Raw genomic sequence first — 17,925 nt, 5'->3', positions numbered from 1 at the left:
GTCCTTTGTCAGAGGCATTTTCGACGGAGGCTGTCAACGCACGTTCATCAAAGAAGACCTCGTAGCGAGGTTGGGACTAAAAGTCATCAGAAAGACAGGCCTCACCATGAACACTTTCGCATCTAATGCTCCTCCTCGTGTGAGGAATGGCAAGGTCGTAGATGTGTGTCTACGGAGCCAGCTTGATGCAAGCGAGCCAATCATTGAGGTGGTAGCCATGCCAAGAATCTACCACGACATCGCTGCTACCGACATGGAATGCGTTTTTGCAGCCAACTTACGAAAGGAAAGTTACGAACTGGTAGACCAACTGACTGTCCTGAGAGGATGTGGCGAGAAGTGCAGCAGCCTACTCATAGGATCAGACCAGCTGTGGAAGTTTGTGAGCGCGGTGAAATAATACGCAACGCGGATGTGCAAGCGTTGGTTGCGGTCAAGACCACTCTCGGATGGACGCTGCAAGGTCCAGCCTCGAAACAGAGCACGAGATCTAGTCGCCAGCAAGGAATGATCGGCGGTCTTCGGACGAAAGAGGTCCGAAGAACGAGCACTAACGCTCACATTTGTAACGCTTGCCTTAAAAAGAGCATGAACGCGACTCATAACGTATCCCTCGGTGGACTTTTTGAACACCAGTCTGCGCACACAATCATAGGAAAGACACTCAAGAGGAATTTGGAGTGCGCACGACAATCAAAGGTCCAGAAAAAATATTCTGGATGATCAACATGACCGTAAGGTCGTCTCTTCTCGGTGCCTTCGACCGATGTCAAATAGCAGTGCATCGATCGAGCGGGACAACCATACAACTCGACGGTCCTGGTCAAAGAAAACTGTGGTCTAGCTCCAAAAACTGTTGTAAGATAAAGGTCGCGGTCCTACCGCCAAAACTGTAAGAAACGTGGAAAAGGACCGAAAAAGCAACCTTGTCTAAGCCACCAAATATGTTGTGTTTTTTCTTAGACTACGGTGCTTCTTGCTACGGTGCCAGGAACATTCTGTCGAATTTTCATGTTTTTCCACATCTATTTTGTGGCCGGTAGTATGTTGTGAATTGTAGAAGATGAAGCTCCTGGAACATACCGTCACACTATCATCGTCATTGTAAGTCAGTCATATCCATTAAAGAGACGTTCCATTAGGGGGTCTGACGGCTCCGTTCACTCTATGCTCAACCGTAACGACGTGGTTGCTCCGCAACAGTGGCCACGTAACATATGGGTTTGTGCCCACGTCTCACCCGAGTCAATGAAAGAGAGCTGCCGAAACAATACCCAAGTCTATGTTTGAGTAAGCGTTGCCTTTTATGTTAAAGTATGCAGACTGTTTCTTGTGGAAAAGGCATGCTCCATACGATGTTCAGACTTTTTTAATGAGTTGACCTCTGCCATCTTTGCGCGAAAATTCCCGGAGTAGAATATCTGCATTGAGGTCGCCTATTGCGACATAAAGGCAGTATAAATCTAAAAACACAAAAATACTTTTTATTTCCTTCAGCAGGGTCGTTCGGATGTCTGTGCTTGGTGAGGTTGCACCAAAGCTTCAGCCATCCCTACCAAAATTGAATCGGTCCTTGCAACCGACTGGCGAGGCCTCAATAATTTTAATAAGTATAATTGACATGGCCCTACGCTAGCACGATATTCAATGAGTCTACCATCAAAGCTAGGAATAAGTCATTTTGAAGAGGGCTATTGCATCAAAATGTGCACTGTTCCAGACTCCTTCCGTTTTCATGCAGCAGTAACAGTGAAAATGGTTTACACAATGCTTCTTGCAGTCGCTTGATTCCAATAGAGCTGGCAGACCGGACTTGAAGCAAGTCCTCCCCACACTCCCGGCACGCATCTACTTTTGTCTACTTTTGTGGTTATTCTCAGCACGAACGCCTTTCACATTCATCATTTGGTACTAACCCTTGCTAGAAACATTCACACGTAATCTTTTGAATATTTTACTACCGTAGAAACAGGGCAGTATATTCGGGTGTTTGGGTAGGCTTGTAGAAGTTTTACGTGGCAAGACGGACTTCCAGGCCATTATTATAAATCTAATTTGTGGATGCATTTCAGGAAGTTGAAAGCCATATGGCGGTTCTAGCGAGCAGTTTTCATGACGACGCGGCGGAAGGGGTGTGGGAATGCGCAAGTATTGGAGAAAAAGTGAGTTGAGCTACTTGAAACTTCAAAAAACCGATTTACAAAATATATTTCCGTAAGACTTCACAGTTTCTCATGATCTATAAAAACCGCATTACCCCGAAAAATTATACCAGCGCTCCATCTCTCTTCGCCTGGTTAAGAAAAGGTGTACATACAACTCTGACAGATCGAATGAGATCAATATGCTATGAGGTTCCCCACTTTTGGTATCATTTCAGGGCAGTTGGCATACACGAAAACAGTTTTCATTAACATGTTTAAAAAGCACCGCGGATACTTGCGCCACGGCTGTAGCCGCTGTCACGAACCACGCGCCGTGACGTGTGGCGTCTATTTGGACGAATGAATTTGTAGGGGTGTCTCCCCTCAAGGCCAAATACCACCGCAGGTACTGTTTTGTAATAGTGTAGCAGGCTGTTTAAGCCAAAGGTTTGCCTGAACAAAATTTCACGCAACATCCTTATACAGGATCGCTTCTCCTCAAATGTTACCTGGGTACTTTTTCTTGAGATAACAACGACACTGTTTCCACCGTGTCATTCGTGTTGCGTGTTGATTTAATTTGAGGTATTAGGTATTATAAATTTCGCGTTTAAATAAACTTTTACAGATGCCGGGCCTTCCCAAGGAATTCCGTCATCTTCAACCAATTTTCGCTTCAAGAAAGTCTCGCAAAAATGGTGCCAAGGATTTCCTAAGGTACATTTTCCTACACAAACTTTGTACCAGATGTTTCATGGGCATCATTGCGGAAGGCTAATATAAGACTGGCATTACGTGAACGCAGCACAAAACACCTACCTAGGGTATGCCTCACAACTTTGAAGCAACCACGTGCTTCTGAATGGAAACACGGAATTATCATCGCTAGGATCCTAAAACACCCTTAGGATAATTTTTTAAGAGCGCAGCTCTTTCGCAAATTCTAATTTTTCGTGTCCGCAGCTAAACATGCCAAGAAATAGCCAAGCGCGCGCCCGTGAACGCGGGCCTCACAGCGACCGCCCTGCGGCTAACAAAACCAATGAAATGCCTGGCGCGCGTGGTGCGTTTCTCGCGACGACTGCCAAGTGTCCCTAGGGCACGTTTGTGAAGCTAAGCGTACCCACTTAGGGCGATTGGCCAAGATTGGCCCAAAAAACTCTAGCGTCGCCGTAACCATGGCCCCGCTTTCTCAGAGCGAAACAAGCTCGTCCTAGTGTACGCGCCTTCAATGTGATGTTCAATGATTATCGCTTCCAAAAAAACTAAGCTCACATCTATAGCAACAATGATGAATGATGGAGTAAACGTCACTGCAGCAGTGAAGAAGCAAATCAGCTGCAATAGTAAACTCAAAACTTCTGGATGGCCGTGAAGGTTGCGTACAGCTGCGCTACCTTCAATTTTAACGCGTTAGTGCGGGCTCCCTTCATTTTGTTCATACGTGAGGCAGCATATAGAGGAACGTGTGGTAATTAACACACGTCCGACTGTGAAAACACACGCTCACAGACGAGACCAAGCATAAACCAGAAATACCGACTTCAAAACTTTCACAAAGACACATGGCATCCTTGTACCGCTGAGCCTCAACGTATACTAGCAGTGCCGTGCTGAGAGCCAGACGCATTGTACTCACCCTGCTAGACGGTCTGTCGGATATCCCAGTTGTTACATCGGCGGAACTCGCAAGAATCCTCGGAAGGATCCCCGCAACCACATCACAAAGGCCGCTCTCCTTCGCCGCTTTTCCAAGACGTAAACCTATCGATATATCAACACCAAACATTTGTACTACTTCTTTTACTTTGAATATGTAGACGAAAATCACTGGAAGCGTTCTGATGTACCGCTAAAGTAGATTTTCATTGTTTCTTGTTTTGAACGTTTGTAAGTACTCACTTTATCCTACGGCAAACGGTTTTCTAAAAAGATTGACGTAAGCCTTACATATGGACAATCTCACGGTGGGCGCATTGTTAACTGCGGGAAAAGCACATTCTATGTACAAACGTCCGCAAGCGCGCCTGGCGTACTGAATACGTGTTGTTGACAGCTAGTACTAGAGAAACGTAATACTTCGCCCACAACCATAACAACGGCACTCAGTGACACCTGAGGAGTATCCAATTTTTAGGAGACGTAGTGGGTGCTTTAGCCACACGACAGTATCCCTTAGTTAAACTGTGTTCAGTGTTGGGATGTTAGCGGGTGCTGGTGTACTGATGTGGTTAACTTGCTGAGCGAGTTTGCCATGATGCATGCGGGGATATAAGCGGCTGTCCTTATTTGCAAACTTAATTTATTGCAACGTTTAATTGCGCGGATTTTCTCGTTTCTGCCGACTTTCACCTTCTGTATAGACGTGAACGTGCTTCGGCCTTTTGGAGCCCGGTGGTACTCTCCTTTAGATATCAATGGGCACCTTTTGTAAAGAAATTCGCTAAGTGGGGTCAGGACACGCTCACTGCTGACGTGTTAAGGGCGCAGGGTAAGGCGAAATCAAGAAATAAACGCTTTTTTCTTCTCAATTAGACAATTTTATCTCTTTGTGCACATTATCCATAATCACACTTTTCTTAGAAAGTCGCTTTTCTGGCTCAAAAAGAGTTTTTTCGAAAGTAATAAATGGCCATGCCCCCTTATTTTTTTCATCAAAAAAATTCCTGCTCAGGATCAGAACGCTTGTCTGGAGTGAGCTATGTTAAAAAAACGTCTGGTAGCTATTGAACAGCTAAGTATTTAGCCAAGACATTCATTCCGAAGACACTCTGCAGGTTTTTTTTTCCACTTTCGCGCTTTGGAGCCGCGCCCCAATACATGTGTTTGTTAGGCTTCATACTCTCCAAATTGCCCCTTTGGATGCTTTTCTTTAATTCAGAGTTGGTAGCATTGCACGAGCCAAGATTTTGAAATCATTCGTATGGAACCCTCGGTGCACCAAGTGGGTGAAGAAGGTTGACCACAAGCGAAGATATTTTGCAGCTCACAAAAAAGGCACGGCAAGACAGATGATTGGCTAAAAAGCGAGAAAACGACTTCGACGGGTATGACGAAGCTGGGGCTTACTAAATAAATGACTGGAGTGCTGTTTGTGGCAAAAACGTATATTTTTTCATCACTTTTGTTATATTAAATTCATGTATCTAAAACCATGTTTGCTGCGCATAGGTGCTCTTATTTCCTATATAGTGCAGGAATACCCAGTTTATTTTTTTTTTCTGTCATCTACATATGTTGTCACAAATACTGTTGCCAGAATTTAAAATATGCACGCAGCAATTATGTTTGTTACACAGTTTTTAATTTGTAAATAAACCCCAAATTTTGGCACTAGTGGGAGGAATTATTAAAAGATTTATTTTAGATTTGATTTTAATAATTTGGGTAAAGTAAATGGGCTCGAACATTAAAAGAAATTGACATATGCATTACGTAGAAATGCTTATTAGGTGCTTAGGAAAAGGTACTTCAGAATGGCCAGAAATCCATGGGAAGCAGGGCTTACCCTGCACCTTTAATAAGGATCCGCATGGCAAGTAAGCATAAGGCGTGGGCAAAATTTTGTTTGCAGTGATGTTTTCTTCCTCGCTGTCATTTTTGTTGTGTCTTACTGCCTGAAGGTGTTTTCCCGATGCCTGTTTTGAAAATTACATTGCTTTGGGGTATTTAGGCAAAATACATGACGTAATCATTCTGCAAGAAATAGCGACTAAGGTTGACCACACATAAATCAATTCACAGCAGCAGTGGTCTGAACGCCCTGGCCTATTCTGTTAAACAATTCCTTTCGTGTGTTTCTCTCTCACCGTACAAAATTCAAAAAAAGAAGAATGGCGCTGCGATGACGTTGCAAGAAGCAGCCAATTTGTCACCGCCAGCGTGTACGAGGCCTTGAGACGGAAAGAATTTCAGCTTAAATAGTGCTTAGTTCTGTACCCCGCACCGCACCCCATTGCCTGGTTTAGAACTCCGGATAACAAACTAAAGATACCGAACCTGCGTGCAAACGAAAGAATACAAAATCCTTAACCGCGTTGTTAGATTTTAACTTTTCAACGTTCTATTAATAACCCAAAACCTGCACCGGGTAAATTGGCTTAGATTCAGTGCTGCTATAATATTGGAGGGTGAAATGGAACCTGAAGAATGGTTACTTAGGCGTGCCTTTCCCCAGTATTCGGTCATGCGGAGGTTAGCACAAGGCAACTAGCCAGCTTGATTAGCATGACAAATAAACACAGAAAGTTCCCTGTTGATAGGTGTAGAGGAGACTCAACTGATGTCGCCATCTGAAGTAGCCGAGTCGGAGCGCAGGCAGTGACGATTGAATGTCCATGCAGCACCGCCAACCAATACTCGCACGTCTTTGGTTGGAAAAACTTTAAGAACGACTCCCGTTTGTCCCAGGCACTGAAAAGAGATGAATAGCCTTAACATAATTCCACAGATTAACAGCGCCTTCTTTACCCGTTTAAATTGACCAGCGCATGTGAATGTAAAAGCTTAGTTCTTACTGCAACAAATTTACACAATAAGCATGTCTCTCTAACGAACCATGTGACACCTTCATTATCTCCTTATAATGATTTCTAACCAGTGCAACCTATATTAAGCGTTTATTTTTCTCAAAGCTCTATAATTGCAAAATACATGCATGCACTATTTACGCGGAGCTGCAACAAAAATTTAATGAAGCGAATGTGGTCAATTCAGTGATCCTTACTATCCTATGAGCACTACGTCACTATAGTGACAATGACGAGGGGTTATTTGATGATTTTGATTAACAATGTTTTTATCCACTGGCGCGTTTACGGCTGCTGCCATGCATTCATCGATAAGTTGAATACGCCGCTGACAATGGTTTAGAGAACGTGATTGTTCTAGTATTATATGCAGAGCAGTTGTAATGCAGATGACGTAATGTTTAAAATTGAAGGCGTAGTTTTGAGTTGCGCTGAATATAAGGAGACAATTTGTTAGTCTCAGTATTTACATGTTCCGTTCTTCAAATAACTTGGTCTCCGCGCTTAAGGAGCATAATAGCATTGCGTTTTTCGGAAGTGAGAAGAAATGAATTTATATCAACACTAAAGCATTTTTTTTCTTGCACGAGGTGGGATTCAACTCTGATATGGTGAAAAAACGTCATAAAGGACATCAGTATCGCTTACTTCTTTCATTGCTTCGACGGAGCCGCCATGGTCAATTTGAAAATTTACGAGGGCATCGAAATCGTCTATGATCGTCACCTCGTCTCCTGGATGTAAAACTCGTACCTGCGAGGTACCGAAAAGAGTAGGTAATTGTGCAGTAAAACGCAAGGGCACACTTAATTTGTACATTCAGTAGAGTACCATAAGGCGCCTCTTAATATTTTGTTGAAGCAATGTTGAGACACTTGGTAACAGGGTGTAATCGGTGAGCTCTGGGCCGTTTCTGTCTTAGGATGTGTACCTCCTCGGTCGGTCAGCAGCCCTCTCGGTGCTGCTTGCAAATTTTTAAGCAAACATTGCTACATAATATGGTAAGGACTTTAATTAACAATATACCGTATTTACTCGATTATAAGCAACCCCATTTTTCCACCATCACGATGCCCAAGGTTACGGGGGGGTGGAGGGTGGTGGGGGTGGTGATTTATTAAGAAAGAAGGGAAGAGAAAAGAGCTGGGGATATTGTTGAAGTCAGTCGGGGAGTTCACCCTCATACAACCCAGTCCAGGGAAAGGAAGGTGCTTAGATTAAGAAAACCTACATTCCCCCCTCCCCCTCCGACGCTTTTTTTCGCGGCCGTATGTCGACGAAACGGGCGCAAGGAATAATGTTTTATAAGGTGACAATTCAGAAAAATACATGCATACAGTTAACCCACCGCTTGCATATGATACTCAGCTACCCTCACTACCATTCGAGTATGTTGTGCTACTGGAGCCCCTGCTTTCAGTATCGCCCAGCAGGTTATCTTCTGTTCCTTTAAGCGATTTTTAATTGAAGAGTTCTCCAATCGCTTGGCCACAACGTAAACTGTGACCCGTTCCCACGCGTCTGAAATCCACTTTGCGATGGTTACTTAGAAAAAGGGGGTGTTAGATTTGCAGCAAACTTTTTTCAAATTTTTTTTTCCCGGAAAGTAGGGGAGGGTGCTTACAATCGACGGAAGGGGGGGAGGTGCTTACAATCGCAAAAATACGGTATATAGCTAAAATAAATATATCAATATTTCTAATAATTACCATTACAGCTTCTTTTCTATATTATCCATACCGAAGGCCCGCAACATACGCCGTAAACCCCACTTGTACGCAATCATTTTTTGCACTATATTTTACCGCGTCCGTATTTCTAGGTATGTGTCTTCCACTACGTCTAGTCCGGCCGAGATAAGTTTTGGGGAGGTTGCGTTCAGTACATCATCAATTATATCCACCTCAGTCGTCACTACAAGCAGCCCACATTAGTTTTATACGGCTTGTTTTGCGTAAACGAATAGCCTATTTTGTATTCCTTCAGTGCGTTTTCCGAATGCACGTCAGCCTACATTATTTGCACGCCGTATTTTTCTCGTTTTCGTCGCCGCTGACAACTCGCGCATCCACCTCTACCTGTACTTCATTTACCAGAATTATCGGGATACTTTCGGCGCGCTGACTTAACCACCGCCGTCACACAGAAACACTATACCACCGTTTGGAAAGAAAACAGCTCCCTTCACTTGTTTCGTGTCCGCTCCCGCAGTGAAAAGAATCTGGGCACCTACGATACAGTATAGCACGCTTACTCTTGTCTTCTGCTGGTGAAGGCGGACAGTGTTATTCTCACCTGGTGCGAAACATGCATTTACGGCGACTGCCATATAAAACTTCTGGGCCCAGACGCCGCCGGCACAACCCCCCATGGTCCATACATTAGATCCCAGGTTTCATTCGTTATTGAAGCGCCTCGGTTTGGAATATGATCAGCACCTTTTCACTCGAGGTCACCACAACGAGTAAAAGCGAATCCCGGTTTCAGCTACAACAACGTACGCCTCGTCTCGAATGGCTTACCGTTGTGTTTATCCAGCTCTTTTATTCTTTTTCTCACTCGTACGTCTTTGAGCCCGCATGAAGGTGACCGTTGTAATTTGGCCCTGAACAGAGTGATACTGTACCTGCTGATATACAGTGACCGACAACTCCTGATGTGTCATGTCCCCTTCATCTAACCAGAACAGACGTGCAGAGTTTTTGTAGCACAATATTTAAAGCATTTTTAACTATGCAAAAGGAAAAGAAGAGGACGCAAAAAGCAATTCTTCAGCGGAACGCATGTAGCCAAAAAAGTGCGTAATTATTCATGTGGTCATCGGCGTGTCATAGTATTTGAAATAATAACTGCGAATAGAAGGCGTACCTTTGTAAGTAGCCGAGGATTCACTGGCCACCTGAGATCTGTCCCGAAGGTTACACTTACGTCACCACCAGCGATTACGTCCTGAACGGTACCTAGTCGGTAAATATCCTGCAAAACAGACATGACATATTTTCACACTTCCCGTAACACAGGTATATCGTCACCTTTTTAAAACGAAATTAGGGATGAAAAAAGGGATGGGATGAAAAATATGGTAGGAAAACATTTTCCACCACGGTGGAAAATATGGGATGAAAAAAGAATGATGATGATCAGCAGAAACCTAGGCAAACAGCTAACTCGTCCAAATACGACTATTGATAACATTCGAAATGGACTCTGGAATACCTTAGGCGGAGCCAAAGTAATCTGAAAAGGCTGCACTATCCACGTCATCAGAGGCATTGAGCTACCCTACATTGCTGCCGGAAAACAGCAAGGGGTCTACAGTTCTCAAAGAACCCAAAAGAGCTCGGAGAACTTGGCCGGTCATTCTTAACACGTATTGTGCTGAATTCTCGTGCCAACGAAATTCGGGGGGAAGATAGCAGTTCAAATTAAGCAAAACAAATGGATTTGCGCTGGCAATGTGGTTATACGAAGTGACAAATGGTGGATCACGAGGATAACAGAATGGACACCTAAGGACGGGTGGAGAACAAAGGGAAGAGCATTACCTAGATGAATGGAAGAAACGAGAAAATTTTCAGGCAAGGAATCGACTCCTGCAGCGCAGGACAAGAGTGGGGCGAGGTCAACGAGGTAGGTCTTCGGCTTGCAGAGGAATAAATAGGCTGTTGAGGATCAGGACCCTCAAAAATTTTTACATAAATTTATTGCCTAGCTGGGACAGCAGCTCCCCGCCTTATGAATTCTCAAGTTATTTTTATTCCGCATATTTTCCAGCCCTTGCGTCAGTCGCATGTTTTTGCACTACTGGAACTCAATCCTTATTAACAGCTACGGGCCTAATTCTTAGCATGGAAAAATCTATCTCTGGCGTGAAAATCCATCCTTTACCGTTCTCAAAACAGTGGCGTCGTAATTAGGTAGCCACATTTACATTATGGTATATGCATGTTGCGTTTACTAATAAAAGACTGTCAGCACAATGATCTTTTAAGCACCCTCCCCTGAGCATTGCTTGATCTTTCCTCTTCAGGTGCATAGCACTAATGTTCGGACATCTCCGCAACTAATCTCTTTTCCGTCAATAAACGGAGTGTAAGTTCAAATTTCTAAGCACACTTTTTCCCTGTTATCAGCTTAAGTAACTTATCCTCCTAAACTACTGCTGATTTAGCTCCTTTCGCAGTCGTATGTTAAAATTGTTAATTATTTTGCTTGCATAATTGTATGAGCACGAAACACTGAACACGAAGCATTCCAACGTTTTTTTCTGATGACTATTTGCGCTCTTTTTCTTAATCTGAACGTAATTAGCTCTTTAGAACCACGTAGTAACTGTTGTTTATTGTATCTGACAACTACACAGCATACGCGACACACATATTAGCATTTATAAAAAACCTCGTATTGTATTTCACATCCCCATCAACGCCTTACCATGTTTATTCTTAATACTTGTAGTTTGACTAATACAGGCTCATTGGATAACTGGGGGGCGATATAACCTACCCAAACGGGGAACTTCGCTCACACTCTTTTTAAAAATGGTATTCAGTAAAACAGTCCCGTTGAAATTTGTGATGGTGCTCGAGTGCAGCTGTATAGGAACTAAAATTATATAGCCTGCTCTAATCAGACCATGACGTGCCCACCCAAACAGACACACATTGGCTATTTCTATTTTTACATGAAGTAATTATTTAGTTCTTCCGCAGACTTGAATACAGCGCCATCTATAAACGGCGCAGTGGTTGCCCGTGCAGAATTGGTCGCAGCTGTGTAGCGTTCCTCATGACGGACTGGTAGTGAGTGGAGAGGGTGCGCCACAGCTGTCTTTTGTTGTATGGGCACTACGAAGTTTTCTGGCCTGCGCGCTCCATCAATCACGTAGAAATTGCGGTATAACAGCTCTGCTACCGAACTTTGCATTTTTAGTTTTACAGCACCTCCGTTAGCGGCATTTGCATTTAGATTTTCATTCGAAATACAATATGGACCATTCGCTTTTATTTATTTATTTATTTATTTATTTATTTATTTATTTATTTATTTATTTATTTATTTATTTATTTATTTATTTATTTATTTATTTATTTATTTATTTATTTATATTACTTTATTTTACCTCAAATGCCATTTGGGGATAACAGCTGACTAATGGGCCGACAAAATGGCCGCTAAAATGTTGGGTAGAGGCAGAAAAAATGAAGGGTTGCGCAAAAGGACACTTTTTCTATCGCATACCTAAAACGACTAGTTTCGTTGACAATAGCAGCGCTACAAGCAGATCGTTCCACGAGCGTGCTGTATGAAAAAAAATATGCGCCAGAGCTAGAAAGTTTTAGTGCGGGTACTTTGGGATTAGCAGCGTTGCGATAACAGTGGCGCGAGGCTCGGGGAACGGGAACGGTTAATTGAATATTTGCGGGCAAAAATGACGACCAGGTGAAAAAGGACAGCCGTGCCATCATTAGACAGAAGGGTAGAGAAGGAAAATTAAGTTGAGATATTAGTTGAGAAGCGCCGGATATGTTTGAACAGTCCAAAATATATGAACCGGGCTGCATTGATTTGGAATAATTGAAGTACGTAGCAGAGCTAGGCGCGGTTTTGGTCTTACGTTGGTGCTGTTGCCGAAATCATGCTTTAAAAGAACTAGTGTTTTTACCAAAAAAGCTTGCGACACAGGTAGCGGGCTACACGATCTCCTACATTAGTACCATAAGAGATTCGGTTGGACCCGGTGAATCGTGACAGTTGTGAATGTCTAATTACGTGAAGGATGCAGAGGGGGATACCGTGGTATTGCTTTTCTAAAACATGCAGTGCACATAACTAGGACTGTGGTTAAAAAGTCCAGAGAAGTTTAAATGACGTTGAGTGTTATGAACCATTACTCGCACCACATTCAAGAACGAGTCGTTAGTTTTCGCCAGAATATTAGATTATTGGTCGGTCAACAACACAATAATCTGCGAAGACAAGCGTCAGAAGAAACAAAATCGCTAAGGTAATCATAAAAAATACAAAAGCAGGGGTCCCAGCACTGCCTTATAGGAAACAAGAGAAATCTTGTCGGACACCACATAGAAAAATTGTTGACTGTGTGTAAGAACACTATGAATCTAGACTAATACTGACTGGTGTAAATGGTGGCGTGATAACGTATTTGTCAAGAATAAGACAGTTTATCAAATGATTGCTCGAAATACATAAAAGCGTCGGTTGCAATGTTGTGAACAAGAGGCGTATGCAGGTCGTGAAGGAATCAAGAAAGTAGAGTGTCGCAAGAGTTGTTTTTCCGTAAACCATCAATGTTGGTATTACAAATTTCAGCGACAATTCTTCATCATAAAATTGGAGTAAATTACATTTTACATGCTTTTAGAGCTCAGACACGACATAAAACAAATAATTAAAAGGAGATGATCGATTTTCCGTTTTGAAGACAGGATTATCTGGAAATCACTAATGCAACAATTCACACTTCCAAGCATTACTGAGATATGACACAACGGGTGATGTATAGTTAGTGTTTTTGAGCACTTTGCCATCGATAACTTCAATTACAGAGGGGCATAAACTACATAGCGAGTAATTACTGTAACAATACCAGGGACGTTGAAAGCAATGGCGGTATCCGAAGGTTGTGGGAAATCTGTCATATCAGGAAGTCACTAGCAATCTCTTTAGAGAACACTGATTCTGAATAATTAGGATTCCTGAGGAAGCGAGCGTAATTCCCTATTCGTAACTACCAGCGCGTTTATACGCTGGTACAGTGGAACACCGATAATATGACTTTGAAGAGACCACGAGAATGCATCGTATGACCGGGGTGTCGTACGATCGGGGTGCGGGGCAATGCCGGCCTAGTAGACGGCCTCCGGTGAGAGGTGGGCTAATGACTCATTTAAGATACAAAATTTAGCGCGTCCTCACCTGAATTACGAACCTTTAGCTGAAATCCCAAGTTTAAAAAAGCAACGCCTAAGTTGTGTTCCCCTCACCTCCATGGCGTCCAGCTAGCCCGCCAGCCAATCGCCCTGCGCTGGACGACACCAGAGCCGTCCGCCGCTATTTATTGCCCGCCGGCCCCGCGCCTTTCGCGCGCAAGATAAGGCCGACGTGGCCGAGCAAATTGAAAAGGGAAAAGGTGAGTGTGAAACTGCCTAGGCCAAGCGAAACAAGTGTAAGGCGGAGATGAAAAAAACAGCATTGCCTTACGTGATGGAGACACCCTTTGAACAGTCAGTCCCGTTCGGTCGCTGTTGGGTGAAAATGATCATAACATGGCTTTTTTTTGTTTCCCACAAGATCCCAGGAACGAGGAATAAATAGGATGATTCGAACTTTGCGAGTAAACCGTGCTGCGGCGAAAATTATAGCGCCGTTTTGCTACAGCGACTTGCTGCGGCGGCCTGCGAGTGACTGAAAATAGTGGTGCCACCGTATACGCGCCCCAGCCTTGCGGCGGACGCTCGTGATTCGAGGTACCCTAGAAAAAAGGAGTGGAGTGACAACGCGGCTTTAAAAGACTGCTAAGCAGAGGAAGAAACTTGGAAGTGGCAGTTCTGGGTTGCGTCGTGTGTGTTGACGCGGTCAGCGGCACCATGAGGAGAGCTTCAAATTCACGGTACGTCTGCAACCTGAACTTCAACTTCTCGCGGTTGGCGCATTGGCGAACTGCTGCCGCGTGTGGCCATCTCAGGTTAACTCCAGCTCACGAGTACCCGCCTGCTTGCTTGCGTCTGTTGATCAAGTGGTCCGGCCCGCTTGCGGGAACATCAAGCAGCGTCAAACGGGGGTTAAGAATAAAGGTGGGGACGAAGCGACGAACCGGTGTAAAATATTTGGAAAACGCCGGTTTATCCGCTCTACAGTCCGTCGTATGAAGCGGACCGCGTGCACCCGGGTGTCCTATCATCGGGGTTTTAACGCATTGTTTGTACGAGAAGTTTGCCGGGACAGCGGCTATCCGTCGTAAGAAGCGGTTCGTCGTAAGTCCGGGGGACGTATCAGCGGGGTTCCACTGTACTGCTTTTAGCATGCCCTGTTATTGGACATTATTCCCGCAGCTAAAACAGGTCATCGACACATGTCATTCTCCTACAGTAGCTGCAATTTTACTATGGAAATGTGAACCTTCCGTCTGCGTCGTCTTTCCTTGGCAATCTCTGTAAACAATATTTGTCCACGAATAAATGTTGAACACTCATCAGTTGTTCCCTATCACGTAGCCAAAGTACTCAATGTAGAACCACAGCGAAAACCCACAAAAATTGTCATTCTCTACTGAGTATGTTAACTCAGCTTACCACAAGTTTGCCTAAAAGAAAAAACAAACAATGTGTTATACCTTGCCCATGTGTGTCCTTTTCACGTACCTTTTCAAGATCAGGGTTTATTTTTTCTAGCTCCTTTTGCAGGCACCTGAAGGCATCAACACCCAGCATAATGGCGACCTGGTCTCCGGAGTGGAATGTGGTCGCACAACTGGCATAGCTTCCTGGCGTGGCTTCCATTGGAGCTGCGTAGATGTGTTACATTGCTGTATTAGGCGCGAATAAACTCGCAAGTACGCTTGCTTTTCTGGCTCTGCAGCGGTATTAAGAAAGTAGTTCATTTGCGCCTTAAGCTGTTTGGTAATTTTGTCGGTTTAACTCTCCACTTTAACTCTCCGTTTTGTGGGAAAATTTACTCAAGTAACTATATATCTTTCTGTGAGAACAAATGGTGTGACCAAGTTACGAGTGCCTAATGTGGTAGCTTAGCAAAGCGACATCGCTGGCACTGGCTGAACCACTAGCGCCGACGCGAAAGACATGCGTGGGTGAGGAGTATCGCCTGCAACGTGTAACCCGAGGCCCAACGACCGTTTAAAAGACGATTTTTTTTTTTGGCTGGCGCTTCCACAGTGTCAGCTTACAAGTCTAGAACAGTGCACCCACTTAGAATTGGTAAGGTTGCTATTTTCCTGACGCCTCGGCGGGGACACCTCGCAACAGGTCACACTCGACTGAGCTGTAACCATTGCTTGCTTTTTACCGGAGATGTCAGAAACGTTGACAGACGATTTACTGGGAGTACCGGTCTCGATCACGTTATCGTGTTCTGGTAGACATAAGCAGTGCTCGCTGCGGTATTCTGTTAACAGCGCTGTGAAGGAAACGCAGTGTTTCACCTTCTCAAAGCAGTGAAGAGTCATCCAAGTGACTTCTGAGGTTACGCTATCCTGGGTCCAATTTACGGACATCGAGATGTCCACAAGCGTCGTGATGTCCATAGGCGTGGGCAAACCTGGGTGCGGCATCAGCGAAGTTTTGGTCGCCAAAAAGGGCAGCGCCGAACGATTGGAACTGCTCCACTCGTTGATGTCGCCGATCTGTGCGCAGTCGTTATGGCGGTGTTCCTGACAGATCTCCCCGCGTACGCAGCCCTTCGACAGTTGAAGGTAGTTTGCCTCCGAGTTTTTTGCTGGCTCTTCAGTGGGCTGCGGTTCAACAACGGTAATGGCTGGCTCTCCGGAATCGCGTACTTCTCCGAACCTGAGTAAGTCGAACGCGGCTCGCCAGCGAGCGACAGAAGCCTGCGTCTACAGTGAGAAAGCCTTCGGTTGGTAACAGGCAGGGAAAGAAACAGTGGATGCGGGACCCCGTTTTCAATGTCGAGCGGGGCCGACTCGCTGGTCATTGTTTCATTTCTCAGAAAGGAGTTCGATTATTTCTGCTTCGAGACAACAGCCTGACCCACGGGTTGCGCCGAGACTCGCGGGCAAGGCTCCTGTGCTCGCCGGGTCGCGCTTTACTGCAATTCGGCAAGCAGGTGAAATAAAGGTTGCGGCGTACGTTCTTGTTGTGGCCCTGTCAAAATTGCAGCATAGGCAGGGTCAGCCAGGCTGTCTGCGACGTACTGTCACGCAACCGGATACGCCCAGAAATGGTTGCAGCCTGCAAGTTGTAGTTCGTCGTAAATGTAGGTTGTCACGTCCTCGTCAGGACACTGGCGTCGGACATGTGGCCGCATTTACGCGAGCGTCATAGGTACACGAACACTTGCCAAGTGCTTCGCTCCAGGTGGCCCAGGGCAAATGCAAACGACCTTCGCAGAGGTGCCATAACCTGGCAGGATCGCGCAGTTATTGAATAGCGAATGAGCTCTTAACGTGTTAGGGCCACGTGACGGAGGGGGCAACGGCTTTTAGAAGCTGTGCCCCATACACAGCGCCGCCGTGTCCCTAACTAAATACTGTGGGGTCCGCGTGGAGAAGCAATTAAAACACGTTGCCGCGGCCAACCTGATCTAGGGGTGAAACGACGTCACGAAGCAGCTGACATACCTCGTGAGGTCCTGCCCAGCGTAAGGGTGGTGGCCGGCATTACAGCAGTTGTTGCCCTGGGGAGAGATTGGTAACTCTCCGCGGAACTTTCAAGGGCAGAAGAAAGCACGGTGCAAACAGCAGAAGCAGCGACAAATCTAGAAGATGTCGACTGCTCCAGAAGGCCGTCCCAAGGCTGGAACGCCTGGGTGGGGGCCGTTACTTTCATTCAGCAAGGTGCTCGTGGATAGACAAGGACCCTCCACCTATGGGTTCGGGAAGCGGCGCTGGAAGGACTTCCAGGCCGTGGTCGCTATTGACAGCAGTCCGCGTGGCTGTACCGCTGCTGGCCTGAGGTTGTGTCGCAGGGGACCTGAATGTTACTCCACTACTCTATGCAAGTCACGCTCTATAATTTGGCGCTACTACCGTCTACGCCACAGGAGTGATGCGGGTAAAGGTAAAAGTATCACGTAACCGGGTGTCATAACCATTTTATTTAAATAGAATAGAGGCGCGGTTTAAGCTCAGGATTACTGAAGGACCAGGTTTGAGTAGATTCGCTGTGTTTGATAGAGCAGTTACGAAAAGCAAATTAGTCTCGTTTACCGATTAAAGGCATATGATCCGGGTAAAAGTATCCTCCTGATGTAGCCACGGTGCACTTGATGTCGACGCGGCCTTTGTGCCCGACGCTGCAAAAACACGTGCTGTCCGCATTCCACACAACGAAGGCTTTGTTTCGCCTAGAACCGTCGTCCGAGTCACCAAGATTCAGTACAGCACCTGCCAAAAACCCGGCATAAAAACAACATATCTCGATGGGACGCAACATGTCACGCCTCGTTTGGCGCAAATTTTATGTGTGCTCTTTTCAATACACACTGTTATAAATGTAAAAATATTTCGAAGTAATTGTGAGTTTGAAGGACGCAGA

This window comes from Haemaphysalis longicornis, unplaced genomic scaffold, assembly GCF_048455015.1.
Source record: "Haemaphysalis longicornis isolate Haplotype H1 unplaced genomic scaffold, Haemaphysalis longicornis Haplotype H1 scaffold_5, whole genome shotgun sequence".
Lineage (NCBI taxonomy): Eukaryota > Metazoa > Arthropoda > Arachnida > Ixodida > Ixodidae > Haemaphysalis > Haemaphysalis longicornis.
Note: the sequence above shows the minus strand (reverse complement) of the source record.